The sequence below is a fragment of the Cervus canadensis genome, chromosome X (genome assembly GCF_019320065.1).
Source record: "Cervus canadensis isolate Bull #8, Minnesota chromosome X, ASM1932006v1, whole genome shotgun sequence".
Lineage (NCBI taxonomy): Eukaryota > Metazoa > Chordata > Mammalia > Artiodactyla > Cervidae > Cervus > Cervus canadensis.
Genome location: NC_057419.1, coordinates 16,778,682 through 16,803,322, shown reverse-complemented (window position 1 = coordinate 16,803,322; position 24,641 = coordinate 16,778,682). Strand labels below are relative to the sequence as shown.

The 24,641-nt window shown below is 48.0% G+C and overlaps 1 pseudogene; it reads right to left on the bottom strand.

Annotated features, from left to right (window-relative positions):
* Positions 1 to 16,421: 16,421 nt before the first annotated feature.
* The window catches only part of LOC122434742, a 35,125-nt pseudogene continuing 26,905 nt past the window's right edge, over positions 16,422 to 24,641 (bottom strand).

Genomic DNA, 24,641 nt, shown 5'->3' with positions numbered 1-24,641 from the left:
TTGCTCATGCTTAAGCTGAGTCTTTTGTCTTGTACTTGAGATTCGGTTGGCTAGGCCTGAGGAGAGACGTAAGCCCAGTCACGTGCATAATTTTTGGAGGCCTTGTGGGATAAACAAGGCTAATATTGTTGTATGCAAAAACAGACCTTCCGAGATGAAAATTTTGAAGCAGGGCTGTTTTTGGGGTTGTTTTACTTAGGAGCTTTCTGTGTGTGTGTGCTTACCGTGTTAGGCTCTGGTCTGCTCAGTAGATGCTGTCATCGTGTCCCCCTGTTTTGTAAGGCCATGCACACACACAGTTTTCTTCTTAGGCTTTTATCCTTAAGAGCTTCTGTGTGTTTATCGTGTGAAGCCTTGAGGTTAGGCTTTGGCCTGCTCACTTGAGTTTCAGTCGTGTCTGAATATTTTGCAACCCCGTGGACTGTGGCACCTTAGGTTTCCCGGTCTGTAACCGATTCTTGGAGCTAACTCTTCCTCCTGCCCTTCGAGTCAATGGTGCTATGTAACCATGTCATTTTCTGCCGTCTCTTTTCTCCTCCCACCTTTAGTCCTTCCTGGATCACTTGGTCTTTGGCCAGTAAGGTTCTCATCATCGTGAAGGGGTTTTCCAGGACATTTTTCTGGAGACGGGAAAGATCGAAAATGGGGGGAGAAAGGGACGACATCGGGGAAAAGGAGCAGATAGCATCACCGACTCGGTGGACATGAGCTTGCGCATGCCCGGGGAGTGAGTGACGGATACGAAAGCGGGTCGGACAGAACTGAGGAAATGAACTGGGCAATTTTCACGACCCGAGGACGGAACCGGGCCCTCCTAGTTTGGCAGTCACCTTTTCTTTTAAAGCAATACAACACAAAATAGTGATTAGAGTCACCCCGAGGGCTTAGACAGGAAAGAGTCTGCTTACGAAGCGGGAGACCCAGATTCGATCCTGGGGAACTTTCTCCTGGAGAAGGGAATGGCTACCCACTGCAGTCTCCTTGCCTGGAGAATTCCATGGACAGAGGAACCTGGAGGGCTGCAGTCCATGCGGTCGCAAATAGTCAGGGCACGACTGAGTAGGTTCGGCCCTCTAGTTCATTGGGCATTATAGTGAACCTTCTCTGTGTCAATTGCAGCACCCATATATCATTGTGTTAAGCTGCCGACTAAATCCTCATTCGAAACAGATCAGACTCAGAGCGTTGAGGAGGAGAAAATATGGAGTCAGGGACCTGGGAACACGGGAGAGGCAGTGGGCTTCACGGGAGCTGGGGCATGGAAAGGCGTGAATCTCAGGGGTGGGGCCTCAGCCTTCATTTGCATAGCCAGGATGTACAGCGTGCAAGACGGTTTCAATTTACCATTTCAATTTATCGTAGATTTCTCTTAAACATAGTATTTTGAAGAATGAGCCTTCACCCACTTAAGAGAAAAGATTGGCTGCAAACTCTTGACGTGGACTGACCCTTGACGTGGCTCACCCTCACCGAATTAGCAGTCCGTGTTCCCTCATGCCTATGGGCACAGGCTGGGTGCAGTACTCTTATGCTTATTCTTGCTCATGCTTAAGCTGAGTCTTTTGTCTTGTACTTGAGATTCGGTTGGCTAGGCCTGAGGAGAGACGTAAGCCCAGTCACGTGCATAATTTTTGGAGGCCTTGTGGGATAAACAAGGCTAATATCGTTGTATGCAAAAACAGACCTTCTGAGATGAAAATTTTGAAGCAGGGCTGTTTCTGGGGTTGTTTTACTTAGGAGCTTTCTGTGTGTGTGTGCTTACCGTGTTAGGCTCTGGTCTGCTCAGTAGATGCTGTCATCGTGTCCCCCTGTTTTGTAAGGCCATGCACACACACAGTTTTCTTCTTGGGCTTTTATCCTTAAGAGCGTTCTGTGTGTTTATCGTGTGAAGCCTTGAGGTTAGGCTTTGGCCTGCTCACTTGAGTTTCAGTCGTGTCTGAATATTTTGCAACCCCGTGGACTGTGGCACATCAGGTTTCCCGGTCTGTAACCAATTCTCGGAGCTAACTCTTCCTCCTGCCCTTCGAGTCAATGGTGCTATGTAACCATGTCATTTTCTGCCGTCTCTTTTCTCCTTCCACCTTTAGTCCTTCCTGGATCACTTGGTCTTTGGCCAGTAAGTTTCTCATCATCGTGAAGGGGTTTTCCAGGACATTTTTCTGGAGACGGGAAAGATCGAAAATGGGGGGAGAAAGGGACGACATCGGGGAAAAGGAGCAGATAGCATCACCGACTCGGTGGACATGAGCTTGCGCATGCCCGGGGAGTGAGTGACGGATACGAAAGCGGGTCGGACAGAACTGAGGAAATGAACTGGGCAATTTTCACGACCCGAGGACGGAACCGGGCCCTCCTAGTTTGGCAGTCACCTTTTCTTTTAAAGCAATACAACACAAAATAGTCATTAGAGTCACCCCGAGGGCTTAGACAGGAAAGAGTCTGCTTACGAAGCAGGAGACCCAGATTCGATCCTGGGGAACTTTCTCCTGGAGAAGGGAATGGCTACCCACTGCAGTCTCCTTGCCTGGAGAATTCCATGGACAGAGGAGCCTGGAGGGCTGCAGTCCATGCGGTCGCAAATAGTCAGGGCACGACTGAGTAGGTTAGACCCTCTAGTTCATTGGGCATTATAGTGAACCTTCTCTGTGTCAATTGCAGCACCTGTATATCATTATCTTAAGCTGTCAACAAAATCCTTATTCAAAGGAAATCACAGTCAGACCTTTTATGGTCATAGCTTGTCTTCCAAGAAGCAAGCGTCTGTTGATTTTTGGCTGAAGTCACCGTCGTCACTGATTTTTTAGCCGAAGAACCTAAAGTCTGTCACTTTTTCCATCGTTTTCCCATCTATTTCCCATCAAGTTCTGAGACCAAATCCCATGATCTTCGTTTTCTGAGTTTTCAGTTTTAATCCAACTTCTTCACTCTCCTGTTTCACTTTCTTCAAGAGGCTCTTTAGTTGTTCTTCGGTTTCTGCCATACTGGTGGTGTCATCTGCATATTTCAGGTCATTGATATTTCTCTTGGCAATCTTGATTCTAGCTTGTGCTTCATCCAGCATGGCAGTTTGCATGGTGTATACCGCATGTAAGTTAAATAAGCAGGGTAATAATATACAGCCTTGACTTTCTCCTTTCCCAATTTGAAAGCAGTCTGTTGTTTCATCTCCAGTTCTAGCTGCTGCTTGTTGACCTGCCTAAAGATTTCTGAAGAAGCAGGTTAGGTGGTCTGGTATTCCCATCTTTTGTAGAATTTTCCAGCTTGTTCTGATCCACACAGTCAAATGCTTCGGCATAGTTAATAAAGAAGAACTATCTTGCTTTTTTTCTGGAACTTGCTTTTTCTTTCTGGAGCTCTTTCTTTTCCAGTGATCATCAGATGTTGGCAATCTCGTCTCAGGTTCCTCTGCCTTTTCTAAATACAGCTTGAACATGTGGATGCTCCCAGTTCACATAGTGTTGAAGCCTGGCTTGGAGAATTTTGAGCATTATTTTGCTAGCATGTGAGATGAGTGCAGTTGTGTGGTAGTTTGAGCATTCTTTGGCATTGCCTTTCTTTGGGATTGGAATGAAAACTGACCTTTTCCAGTCCTCTGGCCAGTGCGGAGTTTTCCCAATTTGCTGGCATATTGAGTGCAGCACTTTCACAGCATCATCTGAGATAGTTCAATCGGAATTCCATCACCTCCACTAGCTTTGTTCCTAGTGATGCTTCCTAAGGCCCACTTGACTTCCCATTCCAGGATGTTTGTCTCTAGGTGAGTGATCACACCATCGTGGTTATCTGGGTCTTGAAAGTCTGTTTTGTATAGTTCTGTGTATTGTTGCCACCTATTCTTAATATCTTCTGCTCTGTTAGGCTCATACCATTTCTGTCCTTTATTGTGTCCGTCTTTGCATGAAATATTCCCTTCATATCTCTGATTTTCTTGAAGAGATCTCTAGTCTTTCCTATTCTACTGTTTTTCTCTATTTCTTTGCATTGATCACTGAGGAAGGCTTTCTTTTCTCTCCTTGCTATTCTGTGGAACTCTATATTCAAATGGGTGTATCTTTCCTTTTTTTCCTTTGTCTTTAGCTTCTCTTGTTTTCTTAGTTATTTGTAAGGCCTCCTCAGACAACCATTTTCCTTTTTGCATTTCTTTTTCTTGGGGATGATCTTGATCACTGCCTCCTGTACAATATCATGAACCTCCATCCACAGTTCTTCAGGCATTCTATCAGATCTAATGCCTTGAATCTATTTGTCACTTCCATTGTATAAATGTAAGGGATTTGATTTAGGTCATACCTTAAGGATCTAATGGATTTTTGTGCTCTCTTCAATTTATGTCTGAATTTTGGAATAAGGAGATCATGATCTGAGCCACAGTCAGCTCCTGGTTTGTTTTTGCTGACTGTATAGAGCTTCTCCATTTTTGGCTGCAAAGAATATAATCAACCTGATTTTGGTATTGATCATCTGGTGATGTCCATGTGTAGAGTCTTCTCTTGTGTTGTTGGAAGAGGGTGTTTGCTATGACCAGTGCATTCTCTTGGCACAACTCTGTTAGCCTTTGATGTGCATCATTTTATATTCCAGGGCCAAATTTGCCTGTTACTCCAGGTATCTCTTGACTTCCTACTTTTGTCATCCAGTCCCCTATAATGAAAAGGACATCTTTTTTGGGTGTTTGTTCTAGAAGGTCTTGTAGGTCTTCATAGAACTGTTCAACTTCAGCTTCTTCAGCATTACTGGTTGGGGCATAGACTTGGATTCCTGTGGTATTGAATGGTTTGCCTTGGAAATGGACATAGATCTTCATTCTTTCTGGAGTTATTTCTCCACTCTTTTCCAGTAGCATATTGGTCACCTACCGACCTGTGGAGTTCATCTTTCAGTGTCCTATCTTTTTGGCTTTTCATACTGTTCATGGGGTTCTCAAGGCAAGAATACTGCAGTGGGTTGGCATGCCCTTCTCCAGGAGAATATTCCCCAGGATCGAACCTGGGTCTCTGCATTGTAGGCTGACTGTTTACTGTCTAAGCCTTCAGGGTGGCTCTAATCAGTAAAATAATAATAATAAACTGCCTGCTATTATAGGAGGGCCTGGTTCCACCCCTGGGTCGTGTATATTGTCGAGTTCATTTGCTCAGTCTTATCCAACCAGCCCTACTTCCTTTCAGTCACCAACACCTGGGCTTGCTCAAACTAACATCCATCCAGTCGGTGATGCTATCTAATCATTTTATTCAATATTGTCCCTTTTCCTCCTGCCTTTAATCTTTCTGAACAGCAGAAAAACCTCAGGGCAAACCCCATGCAGTTTTATGGGAATCTTACTGACCAAAGATACAGCAGAAAAACCTCTTGGAAAACCCCATTCAAAGTTTTGGGAGTCTTACTGACCAAAGATAAAACCTGTGATCTCAAATGATCAACCACACAGAAAAACTCTTAGCTGCAAAGTCCTAGAGAAACTGCCTGAAGTTCCCTACTTTTCAGGATCTACTTTTTCACACAAGAATGTTGGCCTTGTTTATCTCACAAGACCTCAAAAAATTGTGGGTAGCTCGCCTTTTTTAACCGTTGGGCCTACCTAACCAAATCTTAAGTGCAACACAAATGACTCAGTTCAAGCAGGAGCAAGAACAAAGGTAAGAATCCCATACTATACCTGTGTACATATTGATGAGGAGAGATACACTCCTAACACAGTGAGGCTGAGGAGCATCAAGGGTCAGTCCCGGTGAAGACTTTGCAGCAGTTCTTTTCAGGTAAGTGGATGAAGGCTCGTTCTTTGAAATGCTATGTTTAAAAGAAATCTATGATAAATTGAAGTATTGAATTGAAACTATATTGCGTATAGTTCATTCTGGTTATGCAAGTGATCGCTGAGTCCACACCTCTGAGATTCACTCCTTTCCCACCCCAGTTCCCACGAAGCCATCTTCCAGTCCCTTGTTTTCTGGCCCCTGACTCCGTGTCTTCTCCTCCTCGAGGCTCTGAGTCTGATTGCTTTTGAATAAAGGACTCATCACCAGGCCAAATCTCAAAATGATTTTATGGAGCAGGTTTTTTTTACCACCTGCTCGGCCTTCTCGGTCTGGGTGGGAAAACCTTCAATCTGTCCTGTGAATGTATCTATCATGACTAGTAAGTATTTATACCCTTTAGAAACTGGCATCTGGGTGAAGTCTATCTTCCAGTCCTCTCCTGGGTAGGTCCCATGCTGTTGGATGGGCTGGGCCAGCTTCAAGCTCCTTGGGGGTTATTTAATTGGAAAGTGGGACAAGAGGAGACCACTTGCCTTATAGTCATTTGGAGGCCTGTTCCTCTGAAGGACCTTTCTAGTAATCTTTGGAGGGCCTTCTCTAAATGAGTGGTAGCATGTAAGGAGTTAACCAACTTCCACTAGAGGTTCCCAGACAGAAAAAGGAGTCCCTCCTTTTGGAACCACCCATATGATCTTGAAAGCCCTTACTCTTAGCTTTAAGAGACTTACCTTCAGTATATGAAGGATTTTCTAGCAAATTAGCCCGTGGAACTAGGGTGGCAGCCCCTATTAGGTCACTGTTCTGTAATGCTGCTCTCTTAGCTGCCTGATCAGCTGCTTGGTTCCCTCGTGCCACTTCTGTGCTCCGTTTTTGGTGTCCTTTACAGTGGGAGACTGAAAACTCAGTGGGCAGATGGACTGCCTCCAAGAAACTAAGGATTTGATCACCATACGTGATTGGGGACCCTCAGGTGGTCAAGTGGCCTCTTTCTTTCCAAATAGCAGCATGTGCATGTAGCACCAGAAAGGCATACTTGGAGTCAGTATAAATGGCTGTTGTTTTTACTTTTCCCAGCTCTAAAGCTCAAGTCAGAGCTATGAGCTCAGCCAATTAGGCTGGAGCATCTGGTGGCAAAGGTTTAGCATCTGTAGCCTCAAAATTGGAGACTACTGCATATCCAGCTCTTCTTTTTCCATCTAAGATAAAGTTGCTTCCATCAGTATACCAGATTTCCTCAGGATTCGTCAGAGGATCTTCTGACAATCCATCTCAGGGTTTTATCCAATGGTCCAAAGTTTCTAGGCAAGAATGAATGGGGAGAGAGCCTTCGGGGTAGGCAGGAGAGTAGCTGGGTTGAGAACCTCACAAGGGAATATAGTCAGACCTGGATTTTCCATCAGCACTACTTGATATCTGATGATCCTTTGATCAAACATCCATAAATGGCCTCTCTCATTCAGGAGTTGTTTCACTAGGTGGCTGATAAAAATTATTTAATTTGCCCCCGAGAGAGTTTTAAAGCATCTTCTATCAGGACTGCAACAGCTGCAAGATTTCGAAGGTAGGGAGGCCAACCTCAGGTGGTTGGGTCTAGCCTCTTGGATAAGTAAGCCACTGCCTGGGACTTGGGTCCCAACCTTTGAGTTAAGACTCCCAAGGCTATTCCTTCCTTTTTGTGGACATATAGTTGGAATGCTTTTTCCAGGCCTGGCAATCTCAAGGTGGGTGCTTGAGTTAAGGCTTCTTTTCCTGTAGCCTTTGCCTCCTTTGGAGGAGTTGCCTTTGTCAATGGGATTGAATCACCTGTCCCTTTAAGCTTTCATATAAGGGCTGGGAGATTAGACCATAGCTGGGTATCCAGATTCTACAATACCCGGTCAGCCCCAGGAAAGCTCACAATTGTTTTCAAGCCGTGGGGGAAGGCAACTGCAGGATTCCTTGTACTCAGTTGGAGGACAGCCTCCTAGACCCATGTGTCATCTGAACTCCAGGGTAAGTGACCTTTGTCTTAAACATTTGTGCCTTAGCACGGGAGACTTTATATCCCCCTCTGCCAAAAAGTTTAGAACCTTAATCACATGTTGTTGGACATTTTCCTCATCTGGAGAGCAGACTAGTAGGTCATATACATATTGCAATATTTTCCCATTTGGTCCCAGGTCCAGATCTAGGAGATCCCCGCGAAGAACCTGTCAAAACAGGTGGGGGGCTATCTCTGAAACCCTGGGGTAATACTGTCCAAGTCACTTCAGCTCTAGGGGCTGAAAAGTTTTCTACAAGTTTATCACAAGGGTGGCTCCCAGCTTAGTGAGTATATCTCTTCCCAACAAGGGAGTAGGACACTCAGAGACCACCAGAAACTGGTGGGAAAATATTTGTCCACCCCAGAAACAAAGAATTGCTCAGGTAAATCTTGTTGTAATTGTTTTTCTTGTAGCACCCAAAATGGTACAGGTTTAGGAGGAGACGGCTCCGGAGTAGGAGGTCAGGACAGAATAGGTAGCCTCTGTGTCAACCAAGAAATTCTCGGACCTACCTGCCACATCCAGTTGAACCCTTGGCTCCATCCCCATGATGGTTATCTGTGATAGGTGGGTTGGCTGGAGTGGGCTGCTTCAGTCCTGTTGAACCATCATATGGGAAGGCTTGGCACTTGACCTTGAGGCTCTTGGGTCCTGAGGGCAGAGTGCTACCCAGTGTCCCAATTGATAGCATTTGTAGCAATCCATTTTAGGAGACTTGCCATGGTTTGGACACTCTTTGGCCCAATGTCCCGCCTGTCTACAGATTAGGCATTTGTCTCGTGCCTTGTCCTTCAAGGACTTGGGGTTTGCCATAGGGCTTCCCTGGAGGGTGGCCAGCATGTGGGCATGCCTTATCTCTTTCCTTCTCTCTCTTTCTGGGGCCTTGGACTCCCTCTTCTATTCTCTGTGATAAAAGGTATTGGTGGCTATCTGGACCATCTCATCTAAAGAGGCAGCAGGGTCCTGCTGCTATAGCTGTTGTATATTTATCCTTATGTCTGATGCACACTGGGACAGGAATTTGTCCTTTAAAATCACCTGTCCATCGTAAGAGTCTAAGTCCAGATTGGTAAACTTTGGGAGGGCCTCTTTTAGACTTTCCAGAAAGGCAATGGGGTTCTTAGACTCCTGAGTTATTGTTGAGACTGGGCACAGTCCCACAACTAATAGGCTTCCTTCTATTTCATGGGTGGACTTACTTAGGAGTGAGTCTTTCTGAAGTTTATCCTACCCAGTACTGTTGCAACCTGAGAGTTGGGCATCCCCAAGTCAGGGTGCAGATCCTCAGGCAGGTTGAGGCATGTCAACCTTCTAGAGATTGAATCCCGGGGCAGGTCGAGGCATGTCAACCTCCTGGGACCCCTGGACTGGCAGATCTCCGAGAGGGCTGAGGCGTGACAACCTCCAGGGAACCAGATCCCTAGGCAGGTCAAGGCAGGTCAACCTTCTGGGATCCCCAGGATGGAGCTGGGCGTCCCCAAGGTCTCCAGTGTGACTAGCGCTGGGTAGGATTAAGGGGCTGTAATCTTAACCCATTGCTGGTTTGTCCACCCCAGATGGGAAGATACCGTGAGGTAAAGCAATCCAAGCCTGTACCTTAAGACTGGAAACCTGGCAAAATAGCTCCAAGCCTAATCCTCTTAAGGTGATATAAGTCACTGATTTCTTCCTCTAGTCCTCCATAAGAACAATTTAAGGTGTCTCCAATGGTAAACATTTCATTGTCATAGACCCATTCTAGGTAATAACAGAAGTAATGACAAAGGAGTGAGTTAACTGGTCCTGTTAGGGGCGTTAAGAGTGCTTTAATAGTAGGCTGGGTGGAGCTGGATGTTGCCTGAAGAGGGGGCAGGGTCCTGGTTGTAGGAGTTAGTAAGTGGCTTAAGGACAAAATGATAAGAGGCAAGAGACCAGCTGTTCCATAGAAGTGTAGTGGAGATTTGATTTGGGGGTATTTTCACAGCTTTAGGAGAAGGGTGGTAAGGGTTTGGGCACAAATGGCCTGCAGGGTCAACCTTCAAAGTGGCAAACATTGTCCCTGGAAGCCCAATTGCCCTTGAAGGGATGCCACCAACAGATGGACTTCTAGCAGGCATTTGTGTGCCTGTCACCTGCCCTAGCGGGTTCACTGAGAGGTGCTATTGTCACATATGTTGTAGGAAACATGGAAGATGAAGGCCTGAATCTCTAGAGGGATTGGATATTATACAGTATTTTCTTCCCAAGGGCCAGCCATTTTCTGGTTTGTCCCACCAGAAGACTGTAGACACAACATTGTGGGCCCAGATGGGGCTCATGAAAAGAGCATAAAACAGGAGGGATGGGGGCAGAGCACAACTTTTGAAAGAATGGCATAGCCCAAGGACATAACATAAACCAATTAAAATCAAAAGGGTCCAAAGTGGCAGTCAAGTTTACTTCAACTAAACCTTGATCCTCAATCTGTAAGCTATGACACACCCAGAGGCGCCATGACAGTTCCAAGGCACTAGCAAAAGATCAAGGACTGGGTGGTTTCCCAATTGTTGGAATGATCCTCCCACTCATTAGCATATGAAATTACCCAGCCCATAAAAACTAACCACACCACATTTCATGGCTGCCTCACTCGCCCTCTGTGATGGCCCACACTCTGTGCAGTGTGCTTCTCTCTGAATCTGAACAAATCCATTTCTTACCTATCACTTTGTCTCTCACTGAATTCTTTCTGCAATGAGATATCAAGAACCTGAGCTTCATTAGATCCTGAAACCAGGCACCATGGGTGTTGGCTGGGTTTGAGTCCTTGCCACAGGGTTCGAGTCCCAATCTCGGGTAAACGGTTTCAAGCACAATTCTGGAACTGTGGAAATGGAAAGATGATGACCTGCTCAATACTTTGTAAACAGTGGCATAGATGGGGAGAGGAGTTGAAGGATGGGAGGAAAAAACAATGGGAAGAACGTGCTGAGGAACCCCCTTAATAACCTGCCAGAAAAACTGCTAAGTGCCTGACCTGTGCCCACAGTTTTCATTGGCCTGATCCTTGGCACAAAGGAGATTAAGGACAGAAGAGCCCTCACCCGCTTAGGCAACAGCTACCAGGGCACAGCAGTTAGTGGAGCCTTCAGGACACGCTGACGGGTAGCTCCTGCCAGAGTCCCTCAGTTGCGCCCACTGCCGCTTGCCTGTTCACAGGGGGTTCCAGGAAACAAGAAACGAGAGATTGTAAAGGAATTAAGATTTTGTGAGTCATATGTCCTCCTAGCCACAGGGGCGAGGACTTCCTACCTTAACCGGAGGTCTTCTGGAATCTGAGATTGAGCCGCGTGAGCTTTCTGCCGAGCTGATTTTTGCTGTACTGGTTTCCAGCACGCTAGGCTTCTTGTTCCTTCCACTGTGCTGTGTTTCCTTCGAGTTCAGCTTCCAGAGCGTGAGCTGTCTCTGGGTTGGGCTTCTGCTGTGCCTGGTCTCCACCTCACTGGAGCCTAGCTGAGAGTCTTTCAGCCGGGTTACTTCCGGGTCACGGCAACCAGTTATGTCCGGAGGCTGTGTAATTTCCTCTGTTCTGTCTTGCCGAAGCAAAGATTTGAAAAGGCGGAGCAGTGGTGGGTTGGTTTTTTTTTTTTTTTTAAATGGTGATGGGATTAATTTCCAGGTTGTCTTTGGTCAATCGTTCTGACTCAGGGTCCTTCCTAGTGGCGCACGCATTGCTCAGCCAAGATGGATGCCAGCGAGCAGGATTCTGAGAGGTGGAAGGACACATGGCATCTCCTTTTGACCTTTCCTGAATTCTCCCAGTTGGTGGCGGCTTGTTAGTTCCCTGTTCTTGTTAGTCCCTTGTTAGTTATTCTGTCTAAAATAACTCACGCAAATGGTTACTATGGTGCCTGGCCAGGGTGGGCGGTTTCAGTGTGCTTCCCCTAATAAAAGGATTTCATAATAAGCAAAGATAAAGAGTTCCCTGGTGGTCTAGTGGTTAAGATTTGGTGTTGTCACTGCCGTGGTCCAGGGTTCAATCCCTGGTCGAGGTCTGGCCAATAACAAAAAAAAAAAGGAAAGAATAAATAAGCATAGCAGAAATACAAGACAAAGAATCCGGGAAGCCAAAATGAGTTTTTAAAAGAGTTGATCAAAGAAAAGAAGAAGGCACAAATAACAGCAGGAATGAGATATGGGATATAATCAAAGATATAAAAGTGTGGCTGGCCAGGCTGCTTCCCTCTCCAGTATCATTTCTCTCCATCCTCCCTACTAACAGTGTCTACATTAGAAGGGGCAGCAATGTGATGTTCTAGGGCAAAACGTCATTAGAAGTAGTATTAGAAGATACAGTTGAGACTGTCTTCTAGAAAAGAGAGCAAAACAAGAGGTAGAAAAATGGACAGCATGTATACTATCTATGGTGAAACAGATCACCAGCCCAGGTGGGATGCATGAGACAAGTGCTCGGGCCTGGTGCACTGGGAAGACCCAGAGGAATCGGGTGGAGAGGGAGGTGGGAGGGGGGATCGGGATTGGGAATAAAGACCTGCCCTCTGTAGTTGAAATAAAAAAAAAAATAAATAAAATAAAATAAAATAAAAAAAAGAAAGAAAGAAAAATGGGAGAGAAAAGACAAAAATTAGGGGCTCATTCCAGAATGTACCATATCTAGCTACAAGAAGTCCAGAAAGAGAAAACAAAATGAAAAGGAGAAAATTAAGAAAGAACTAAGGAAACTTTTCCAGCACACATACACACACGCACATGCGCACGCACACAGGCCTTTCCCCATCACCATCTTCCAGATGTAGTTGTTTTTGTTAATCTAATTGTGTTAATCTAATCTCATTTTTTACATTATTTCATGTGAATATTATTCACAAGCTAGCCATCAAGTGACCTATGAAGACATTACTTATCTTTTTTAAAAAATAATTATTTATTTGGCTGCATCTGGTCTTAGTTGTGGCACATGGGATCCTTTGCTGAGGTGGCTCTTGGGCTTAGTTGCTCCACGGTATGCGGGATCCTAGTTCTCTGACAAGGAATCGAACCTGCGTCATCTACATTGCAAGGCAGATTCCAGGGGGACCAGGAAAGTCCCCCTACATTATTTTTCTTCTTCAACTTTTCTTTTGGTTTCTGACTTAACAATTGTCTTAGTTTTTATTTACTTGATTTTCTATACACCTATTACTCACTCTTTTCCAGAGCCTCTGCTAGAAATGTTAGTCTACTTTCAATATATTCCAACACCACAGGTAATTTAGTCATTTCAATTACTTCAGGAAACATCCCACCAGAAATCTTATGCCTTTCTCTATTCCAATCTGGACCATTTATTCTCTTGAGCAGGGATCTTCCTTCCTTTACCTCTGTCGAGTTCCTGTTGTTATACAACTTAACACTGTCAATCAGCCTTGAGCAGAGCGTACTTCCGTTTGCATTCCCTTTCCTGATCCGTGGCGGGTGTGTGCGTGCTAAGTTGCTTCGGTCCTGTCTGACTCATTATGACCCTATGGACTGTAGCCCGCCAGGCTCCTCTGGCCATGGGATTTTCCAGGCATGAATACTGCAGTGGGTTGCCAAGCCCTCCTCCAGGGGATCTTCCCAACCCAGGGATTGAACCCTCACCTCCTGTGTTTCATGCATTCTTTACCGCTGAGCCACCGGGGAAACCCGTCAATGAACATAGGGGTGCATATCTCTTTTCAAATTAGTGTTTTTGTATTCTTCAGATAAATAGCCAGAAGTGGAATAGCTGGATCGTATTGTAGTTCTGTTCTTAATTGGGGGAAGAGTCTCCATGCTGTTTTCTATAGTGGCTGCACAAATTTATGGTCCCACAATCAGTGTATGGGAGTTCCCATTTCTCCACATTCTCAACAACACTTGTTATTATTATTATTATTTTTTTTTTTTTTTGCCTTTTTGATAATAATCATTCTAACAAGCCAGAGGTAATATCTCATTGTAGTTTTGAGTTGTATTTCCTTAATAAAAATTAGTGATGCTGAGCATATTTTCATGTGTGTGTTGGCCTAGAGCGGAATCTCTGGTGGCTCAAATGGTAAAGAATCTACCTGTAATACGGGAGACCCAGGTTCGATCCCTGGGTCGGGAAGATCCCCTGGAGGAGGAAGTGGCAAACCACTCCAGTATTCTTGCCTGGAGAATCCCATGGACAGAGGAGCCTAGTGGGCCACACTCTATGGAGTCACAAAGAGTCAGACTGGACTGATACTGGCCTAGAAGGGTTATTTACTTGCCTTCCCAGCGTCTGGATGGAGGAAAGGGACAAGAGACAAATGGCGCCATCTGCTGTCCTGTAAGAAGAAACCAGCCGCGCTACGTTTCCACTTGCAGACACTTTGCCACCTCAGCTCCGACGGAAGCTGGGAAATACGGTCTTATTCTTGATGTCCATGTGTCCAACTAGTACTTTGGGGTTATTCCTATTACTAAGGAAGAAGGAAGAATTGATCTCAAAATGGGCAGGTAGAAGTCTCTACCATGATCTAAAACTGAAAATCCTAAGACAGCTTAAAAAAAAAAAAAAAATCCCAAGCCTATTAGTCCAAACTATCATTGCAAGTAAACAGACTGTTTAGCGATGAGAATAGTGGCTTTCACATAGTGGGAGTTGAGAGATGGGGATGTGTGGAGGGGAACGTGGGATCATAGTTCCCTGACTAGGGATTGAACCTGGGTCCTGTCAGTGAACGCTCAAAGTTCTAACCACTGGACTGCCAGGGAATTCCTGGAAACCGTTGATTATTTTTAACCTTTTTTTTTTTTCTTGGAAAGAAAAGTAGAACACACAAACAAATGTGTAGCTTAATAAAGTATTTTCAAGCAAACACCCTGGTAACCATAGTGCAGATCAAGAAATAGAGCTTTGCCAGCCCCCTCATCCCCATCCCCTCTGAGGATCCTGGCTGAGTCACTACCCGGTCCGTCCCCAGGATACCTCTATGGTCATCAGGTTTCTTTGTGGTTCACCCATATGTGCACGCCGAGACAGTATCGTATCGTTCAGTCTTGTCCATTTTTTTTTATGTGTCCTTTAAGCCGGTTTTATCTGCAGTTTCCCCTCCGTCTCTTTCTTTTCTTTACAATTTATCTGTAGAGGAACCCTAGCCCTTTAACTCCGCTGCTCTCTGATTGCAAACTCACAGTGCAGCTCCAGGAGTAACTACCCCGCCCCTTGGTATTCCGGCCACCTGGCAGTTGGATGCCCAGACTTGATCCCACTCACTTTTGATCACATTGACACAAGCTTATGTGGTGGGTGTTTTGCATCAGGAGGCATATAAATGACAGCTGGTTTCTCCCAGTGGACCTTGAGACCTGTTGATACTCAGTTCCCTGTTCACCCATTCACGAGGGATGCAAAATCGCCATATTCTATTACTAAATGGTTAAAATGGTCAATTTTGTGTTGTGTATATTTTGCTATTAAAAAAAAGTTGAAAAAAATGCATGCTTGTCCTACCACCGGTGTATCTAGACAAAATGGAAGGCTTTCCAATACAGTGGTAATAATGGCTCTGTCTTGGTAGTAAGATGGTAGGTGATCATTCCTTACTCTGTGTTAATCCAAAAGCTTTTCACTTGCATTATCCTAGTTTTTACTGGAATAGAGTTGATTTGCAATGTTGCGTCAGTTTCAGGTGCACAGCAAAATGGGCCAGTTTCACGTACACATATACACACATCCAGGCAGCCGCTCTTTGTTAGAGTCTCTCCCATACAGGCCATTACAGACTGTTGAATAGAATTCCCTGTGCTACACAGTAGCACCTTATTAGTTATCTATCTTAGGTATAGTAGTGTGGGACTTCCTCTGTGGTCCAGTGGTTAAGACACTGCACGTCCACTGCAGGGGGTATGGGTTCAATCCCTAGTTGAGGGAAGTTCCACATGCTGTGTGGTGTGGGCAAAAAAAGATATATATATAATAGTATGTATATATCAATCCCATTCTCTCAGTTGACTCCCCCCCATCCCCTGGTAACCATACTTTCTTTTCTATATCTATGACTCGACCTCTGTTTTATAAATAAGTGCATTTGTACCCTGTTTTTTGAGTCCACATATCAGCGATATCACATGATACTTGTCTTTCTGTGTCTGACTTCCTTCACTCAGTATGACAATCTCTAGGTCCATCCATATTGCTGCAAATGGCATTATTTTCTTTTTTTTTAATGGCTGAGTAATATTTCATTGTGTATATGTACCACATCTGCTCTATCTGTTCCTCTGTTAATGGACATTTAGGTTGCTTCCATGTCCTGGCTATTGTAAATAGTGCTGCAATGAACATTGGGTGCATGTATGCTTTTGAATTATGTTTTTTTTTTCTGGATATATGCCAAGGACTAGGATTGCTGGGTCATATGGTAGCTGTATTTTTAGTTTTTTAAGGAACCTCCATACTATTCTCCATAGTGACTGTACCAATTCGCATTTTCACCAACAGTGTAGAAGGGTTCCCTTTTCTCCACACCCTCTCCAGCATTTATTGTTTGTAGGTTTTTTGATGATGGCCATTCTGACCAGGGTGAGGCAGTACCTCACTGTAGTTTTTGGCTTTCGGTTCAGGCCGGAAACATCACAGCGCGTGACTGTGATGCAGCCTCCGCGATGCCCAGCTCCACACATGCGCCGTCCATCAGCCCCGAAGCAGCTTCCGGTTCAACCCAATGTAGTCGCCAACAAACCCGTCGGCCCAGATGAAGTCGCCTGCGATGGTGTTGGTACAGCTGACGGCCGACCCCAGTCACTGGCCCCACACCCACGCGCAAAGGTAGGGGAGCCCCCACTGGGTCAGCTTCTCCAGGGACCAGGCCGGGTGGACGAGGACAAACTCCAGGTTCTGCGTGAGGTTGATGCTGGCCATGGACAGCCTGCCTGGGACAAGAGAGGGGCTGCTGTTCTTGGTGCCAGCTGTGGGGTCAGCCGCCCACGTGTGCAGTCACTAACCCACGGAGTCATGTGGCCAACCAAACCATGTGGTCATCGACTCACATGGTCACCCCCCATGGGGTCACTACCCCATGCAGTGATCCCTCCACGTGGCCACCAACCCACGTGGTCACCCACCCATGGGGTCACTAACATGCGAGGTCATGAGGTCACGTGTCCACATGATTACCCACTCACACCATCACCCACCCGCACAGTCACCCACCCACGTGGTCACCAACCCACAGGGTCTTTCGCCCATGTGACCAGTAACCCATGGGGTCACCTGCCCACCCAGTCACCAAGCTGTGCCATCACCCACTCAGACTCTGGCCTCCACAGCAGTCAGAGATTCAGATGTCTGACAGAGACCAAAGTTCAGACGGCGGGGGCTCACAGGGGTTTTGACTCACAAATTTCTCCTGTTCCAGAGGGCAGGCGGGCTGGATAGTGACCCAGGAGATGTCCACATCCTGACCCCGTGTGGTTCTCACAATAATGTCCGCATGGATGTTCACATCCTGTTTACATCCTGACCCCCTGTGCTGGACACAGTAACATCCCCAAGAATGTCCACACCCTGGTCCCCATGTGGTGAACAGAATAATGTCCCCTAATACATCCTGTTCCATTTCTCCTCTTGAACCCAAAACCAGCCCCATTCGCTAGGACTTGCGTGTGACCAGTTGTCCTGGTGTGAAGGCGGCACTCACCTGGGTGGCTGCAGCTCTTCATGTGCTCCAGGTAGTGGATGAGGTCCAGGGCTTCACCTGGTTCCCCCACCAGTAGGGGATACTGGGCCACAGTTCTTCATGCTGACTCATGGATGCCTCGTCCTTGTATGACAGGATGACCTGCTGTTCCTGGGACCACAGCTAGCACAGAGTTGGCACCTCTTGTGGGTTGAATCATCCAGGTACCCATGAGACTTGTTCACAGGGGTTATTGGGGTGCTGTGTGACACGATGTGTCAGTTATTGGGGGTGTCCCAGAAGCTACAGTGGTGTGTGGATTATTAAGGGTCTGTGAGCAGTGATGGCTGGACAGTGACCCAGGAGATGTCCACATCCTGGGTTATTGGGTTCTCTGTGAGAAGAGACAGTCATGGGTGGAATAATGGCATGTCTGAGTAGAGACACTAGTGGGTAGATTACTGGGGTGTCTGAGTGGAGATGGTGATGGGTGGGTTATTGGGGTGTCTTGAGCAGTGATTGGTAGATTTTTGGGGTGTTCGAGTGGAGACAGTGGTGGGTAGATTACTTGGGTGTCTTGAGCAGTGATGGGTCAATCATTGGGGTGCCTGAGTGGAAACAGGTGTGGATGGATTATTGGGATTCCTGATAGGAAACAGCGGGTGGATTACTGGGGCATCTCGAGGCATGATTGATCAATTTGGGGAGTGTCTGAATAGAGATCAGGCAGGGTGGATTGTTGGGGGTGCCTGTGACCAGTGATGGGCTGGTTACTGGGGTGTTTGAGTGGAGACAGTGGTGGGTGGATTACTGGGGTCTCGTGAATGGTGTCATCAGGTGTCTGAATCAGCCTCATGCAGTGAGCAGATAGTCTGATTACAGTGAATCCTAGTGCTCCCGCTGCCAAGAGCATGGGGAGCCTTTGGCCCCTGCTCACCCCACGGGGACACAGCATGTCCCCAGAGATGTTCTTGATGCAGCCCATCAGGTACTCATGCAGGTCCTCGATCATGCCCTCAAAGTTCCTGTATGCCAGGATAACCACCTCCAGGGGTTGGTTCTCCAGCCACGCTGATATCTCTGTGAGGGTGTTCTGGGCGGGGGTGGAGGAGAGGGGCCTTGTAGTGAGAGACAGGGGCGTGGGTGGGGACTCCCCCCAGCACAGCCACTCTACAGACGGGTTGGGGGGTCCTGACACACAAAGACATAAAGCATGGCGCCTGGTCCCATGGGACCCAGCCTCTCCTGAGTGGCAGTGGGGAGCCGTGGCATTGCTCTGGTGTGTGTGTGTATGTGTTTGTTTGTGTGCATATGTACATGCTCCTGTAGGTACGGGTGACCACGCATGTGTGCATGTGTTTAGGGTCTGTGTGTGCACAGATATGCATGCGTGTGTGTTTGCACAGCAGCAGATAGCACTGCTTATAATATTGTGTGAAGTCTGTACTGCAGTGACTGTGCGAGGCCAGCAGGGTACATGCACAGTGAGGTCGGGACGGAACCTCCAGACCCCAAGGGTCATTACGTTCTGTGGTGGGGGCACCGGGGCCAAGGCCAGAGTGAAACAGTAAGTGACTTGGCCATATCGTCCAATGCAAAATCAACAGTGTTGGTGCTGCTGGGGTTGAGGCCCTGCTTCTGGGAACAGGGCTTCCAGGGTCACTGGTCACATGGAGCACAGAGCCCGGGTCCAGATTGTGGTCTTGGGGGAGTGTTCCTGCAGAGTCCAGCCTCACTCTCTTCTCAGGCAGTCCCTGGGTGGAAGCTCCCTGTGGGTTCAACAGCCTGGGCTCCAAACACCCAAGCTGGACCCTTGGACATGAGGACACACAAGACCCACAAAGGTCTGTGCCCACCCCACAAACAGCTCTAGGAAAGGCAAAAAGGAATCAAGGGGGGAGAATGAAAGGAAGAAACATCTGCCCACCACACAAATAAGACAGGAAAAAGCAAAAAATAACTTTTAACAAATTGAAAAGTGAAAGTTGTTCAGTTGTTTCCAACTCTTTTTGACCTGATGGACGGTAGCCCACCAGACCCCTCTGTCCATGGAATTTTCCAGGCAAGATGACTGGAGTGGGTTTCCATTCCCTTCTCCAGGAGATCTTCCCAACCCTGGAATCAAACCCATGTCACCCACATTGCAAGCAGATTCTTTGCCAACTGAGCCACCAGGGAAGCCCTAATATAAATTGGTAGCAGAAAATGTACTGTGTCCTCTACAAGGAGTCATAATGGAAAAAGAAAAAAAAAACAAGGATAAAAAATGGGAAAGAAAATAATAGATTCTCTCCATCCAAAATAAAAAGCAAAAACTAATATTAACATAAACTACTAGCTGAAAACGGTACTGTGTCCTCTACAGAGAGTCATGATGGGAAAAGAAAAAAAACACAATGATAAAAAATAGGAAAGGAAGTCACAGTGCCCCCCAATCCAAATTAAAAGAAAAAGAAAAGACTCATACGAATATTGTCAGCTACACACAGGCACTTGCCATCCACCTCTACAAGGATTAAATTAGGTGCTGCTGCAGCAAATGACCTTCAGCACCCCTTGAAAGACCACCACCCATGACCCCCACCCTGCACTCACCCCGGTTCTCTTGACAGTCATACCACTTGAGACCCCAGCACCAAGGCCCCCCAGGATGGAGGGACCCTGCCCTGGAGTAACGCAGAAGAGAGGGACCCTGACACCAAGGGACCCTCAGAGCAGAAGGACCCGAGTCCTGCAGGAGTCCCGGGCTCTGGTGGACCCCCTACTGCTCGGTCCCTCCTCTGGGTATGAGCTCTTAAGGCTAGGCTGCAGGCACCTGATGCAAGCAGGAATGAGGTTTGCCCACATTCCAGCCCTGGCTCTCTGCCCGTCAGATCCCCTGAGGAAGATTCTAGCAACCAGGGATCTCCCAGGAGGAAGCAGTTACACAAGGCAAGAGCTGTGCTTGACAGCCTCTTGTCCTCTTGGGGGTACCAGGCTGGGATAGAAAAACCAGGAATATGAGTGCCCCTCAAGTGTGGGTACAGGAAGGCAGGGGCCATCTGTCCCTCCAGGTGGGCCCCTGCTCCTGCAAGCACCTGGGCCCAGGTGGGTTCTCTACCCAGTCCAGCATCCAACCCCTGGCTAATGTGTGCCATTGACAGGACCACTGTTAGTTGGGTGCCCCCTCCACATAGACAGGGCCCCCAGCATTGACTCCTCTACATCCTCCACAATGACTGCTTCCCACCCCAACTTCTCTCCACCCCATAAAACGCCCAATCCACCCAGGAGAAGCACCACAGGGGAGGCAAGGGAGGGGTGTGGGTGCTTCAGTCGTCTCGACTCTCTGTGACCCTGTGGACTGTAGCCTGCCAGGCTCCTCTGTCCATGGGATTTCCCAGGTGAGAATACTCCAGTGGGGTACCATTTTCTCCTCCAGGGGATCTTCCTGGCCCAGGGATCGAACCCATGTCTCCTGCATTGCAGGCTGATTCTTTACTGTCTGATCCACCAAGAAAGTCTCCCTGGAGGAGGTGCCGGGGTGCAAACACAAACCCACCTCAGAGGACGTGGGAACACAACTGTTGCTTCTCTGGGACCAGGAAGGAGCTCTGGTGTCAGCTCAGCTGCACAAAGTGTGGGACCCAGCCTACCCCTTCCCTTCCCAGTTCCCCCAGCCTCTGTGACTTCAGACTGTGATGCTCTTAGTCCATGGGTCCCACTTCTGGTTTCAGGCTGGTTCCAGAGTAAAGCTGTGTCCTTTCCTACCTTTCTGGGAGGCTCTCTGGATGGGGAAGATCTCCTGGAGGAGGGCATGGCAACCCACTCCAGTATTCTTGCCTGGAGAATGCCATGGACAGAGGAGCCTGGTGGGTACAGTCCATGTTGTTGCAAAGAGTCAGACACGACTGAGCACAGACAGACCCTCTCTAGTTACAGGTACTTTCATAGTATTTTCAGGCTCTTTATGATGCCAGTGTTGTGGGTCATGTGTAGTTTCATTTATTCTTTTCCTTTTAAATCTGTGTGATCTGTTTCAGAGACAGTGTGGAGAGGTTCACGCTTTAGCAGTCACCTGGGGACAATCCAGAAATCCTTCCTTTCCATCTCTGAACATAGGTTTGGACTAGCTTTATTTCTTTCTCTCTCTTTTTTTTCATATTTATTCTCTAGGGTCAAGGAATGGGAAGGAGGATTTACAAGTTCATAATATACTTTGTTTTGATGATATTATGGAAGAGTGGATGGATGGGTGAATAGATACGTGGATGGATGGATGGATGGGTGGTGGGTGGATGGATGGATGGATAGAGAGAATGATGGACAATGGATGGGTCAGTGGGGTTGGATCGGTGTATAGGTGGATGATGGATTGGTCGGTGGATGGATGGATGGATGATGGATGGGTGGATTTATGCATGGATGGGTGGGTGGTGAGATGGATTGGTGAGTGGGTGGGTGGGTGTGTGGGTGGATGGATGGATGGGTGGGTCAGTAGTATGTGGTCCATGCACACAGTGGTGTATGACTCACCATGAAAAGGAATGAAGTTCTGACACACCTTACATCGTGGATGGACCTTGAACACACGATGATCAGTGAGAGAAGCAGACACAGAAGGACACATTTTACATGTCCACTTATAAGAGATCTTCAGAATAGGCAAATTTACAAAGACAGAAGCAGATGAGTGGTGCCTGGGCTTGGGGGAGAGGCATCAAGAGTTATTATGAAAGGGGTACAGGAAGGAGAGCGTCCAAGGGCCCTTCTGTGGATGGAGGAGGCCTGAAGACATGGAAGCCTCCTCCATGTGGGGACCCCACAGCCTTCCCCATGGGGAAGCACCCGGAAGGGCCGAGAGACCGGGTCCATGGTTCCCTGTCTGCTCCACACCCTCAAGGGCAGGGCTGTGTGGGGGCCCCTCCTCCCAGGGGTGGGGTGCCCGACATAGAACCCTGTAACTATCAAGAGGGTGAGAAAGAGTCTAAAGCTGACTTCCATAGAAAACAGCACTTCCTGTTTGTCCAGCTGTCCATGTGCGCTCCCAGTGGGCAATGCCCAGGGTCACAGAGCCAGGGCAGGGCCCTGTGTCCACATAGCCAGAGGGGTGCTGGTGGAGAATGGGGTGCGCTTGCACCTTGAGGAGGTGAGCAGGGTGGTGCTGTCTGGCAGGAACCCTCCCCTCCCAGGCCATGGTGTCTGGTGGCTGCCCATCTGATGACCTGAGCACAGGAGTGTCACCCTGGAAGTGCCTGCCTACCTGGTCCCCACCAGGCATTCCCATGTTGAGATGCCCACCCATGGCTGAGCTTTGCAGCACTTTTTGCAACCAAACTGGCTGGAGTCAAAGGTTTCTCATTTTAATTAGATACTTCTGGTACTACTTATGGAGTTTTTTGGGGGCGGGTGGACACCTTAACCTTTCAGCCCTCCAGGCTCAAGTGCAGAAGATACAGCACAAGCTCTGATGGAAAAGATGGGTGGAAAGGTGAGGGGTCCCCAGGAGTAGGACAGAGTGGCTGAGAAAGCACAATCCCCCCCAGGGTGGCTGGCATGTGTCCTCAAGGCAGGCTCTTGGAGGTTCACATACCTTCCGGGTTGAATGGGATAAAGTGGACAGAGAAGGGAAGGTGCTGGTGTGTGTATGTATGTGTGTGCAGTATGTGTGCGTGTGTGTTTGCTGTGTGTTTGTGTGTTTGGTGTGCATGTGTGTGTGTGTGCATGTGTCTTTGTGTGTTCAGTGTGCATGTGTGTTTGATGTGTGTGTGTGTTCAGTGTGCCTGTACGGGTGCATGTTTGGCCTTGAGGCTTCCCACACTCGGACCTGTCTCACAGCCGTGTCCCCACTGAACCGAGCCTGCGGGGCCTCACCTAGGATGGAGAGAGGTGGTGCAGGGGCACATCCCAGAGCTGAGAACTCAGCACTGACATCCAGTCCGCGTTCGCCTTGGTGGCACAGGAAGGAGCCGGGCAAGCTCACCTGCAAGCCCGTCAGAGGTGGAACCTGGGAGATCTGGGGAAGGAAATGGGGCTTTGCTTAATTAAATCAGGACGTGCAGAAGACCCTGTGATGGCGGCGTGGAGGCGTGGCTCTGAGAAAAGGGAAACAGCGGACTTCTCTCCAAGAGAAAGGAGGATTGGGTGGTGGAGAGGGGAGAAGATCGTAGAGACAGAGAGACTAAGACACAGAGAAAAATGGACAGAGACATGAAGAGAGACAGACAGAAGCAGAGCTAGGGGAGAGAGAGACACAGGAGGTGAAGTGAGGGTTTGAGGTGGAGCAAGGGAGGGAGGAGACAGGGACCAACAGACAGACCCCAGCAGCTCAAGTCTGTTCTCCCTGAGGCTAGAGCTGGTGTTCCCCTCCAGAGGATCCCCCACCCTCACGCTGTGCACCAGCCCCCTCCTCTTGGGGCTGAGAGGGGCCCAGTTGAGCCTGTGGGGTCTCCAGGTTTGGGGGCTTCCATCCTAGGGGCGATGGAGCCCAGACACTAGGTCACACCCCCTTCACTCCCCAGAGGCGCTCTCTCCATCGGGTGGGTGTTGCTGCAGTAAAAGTGACTGGACAGGCTCCCAGGATGAAGCACCCACCTGAGCAGCTAAGAAACTGGGAATGCCTCCTGTCAGTTTCTGAGTGTCCCCTCTCTCCTGTTCTGGTGGGTGTCCTGGTGGAGCGGGGACAGATGAGTAAAAACACTATAGAGACTTTACCCACGTGGGGCCAAGCATGGCCATCCCATCATGCAAGGAGATGATTTAAAACACAATCACCTGGAAACATGAACTATGACTTCTGAGTGGTGGCTGTGGACTTTTGTCCACCCACCCAGACCCTGATCTCACTCCCGAGCCTCTGTGCCTTGTCTTTCCATATGGGGGAGGGGCCAGAGCCCTCTTCATGGTGTTGAAGGTGATCTGATGTCCAGGAACCACCCTCCCTCACCCACCATGTCCTGGAAACAGTTTTTGCAAAGACCCCTCCCTGTAGAGACTCAGATCCTCACTTCCCTGACTTGGCCACGCAGACCAGTCCCTCCCCAGAATCATCAGTTGAGGCTGACCCAGTCATTCCCAGGACCAGTCAGAACATGGGCCTATGACCCACTGCTTCTGCCTGTCCAGCCCCAACTGCATCCACTGTCCCTGCCTGGGCAGAAGCCTCCCCTCACAGCTCCTCCTGAGTCAGGGCCTGTGGTCCACGTGCCATCAAGCCTGCTTTCATGGTGAACACATGCCTGAGCCTTTATTTTTGT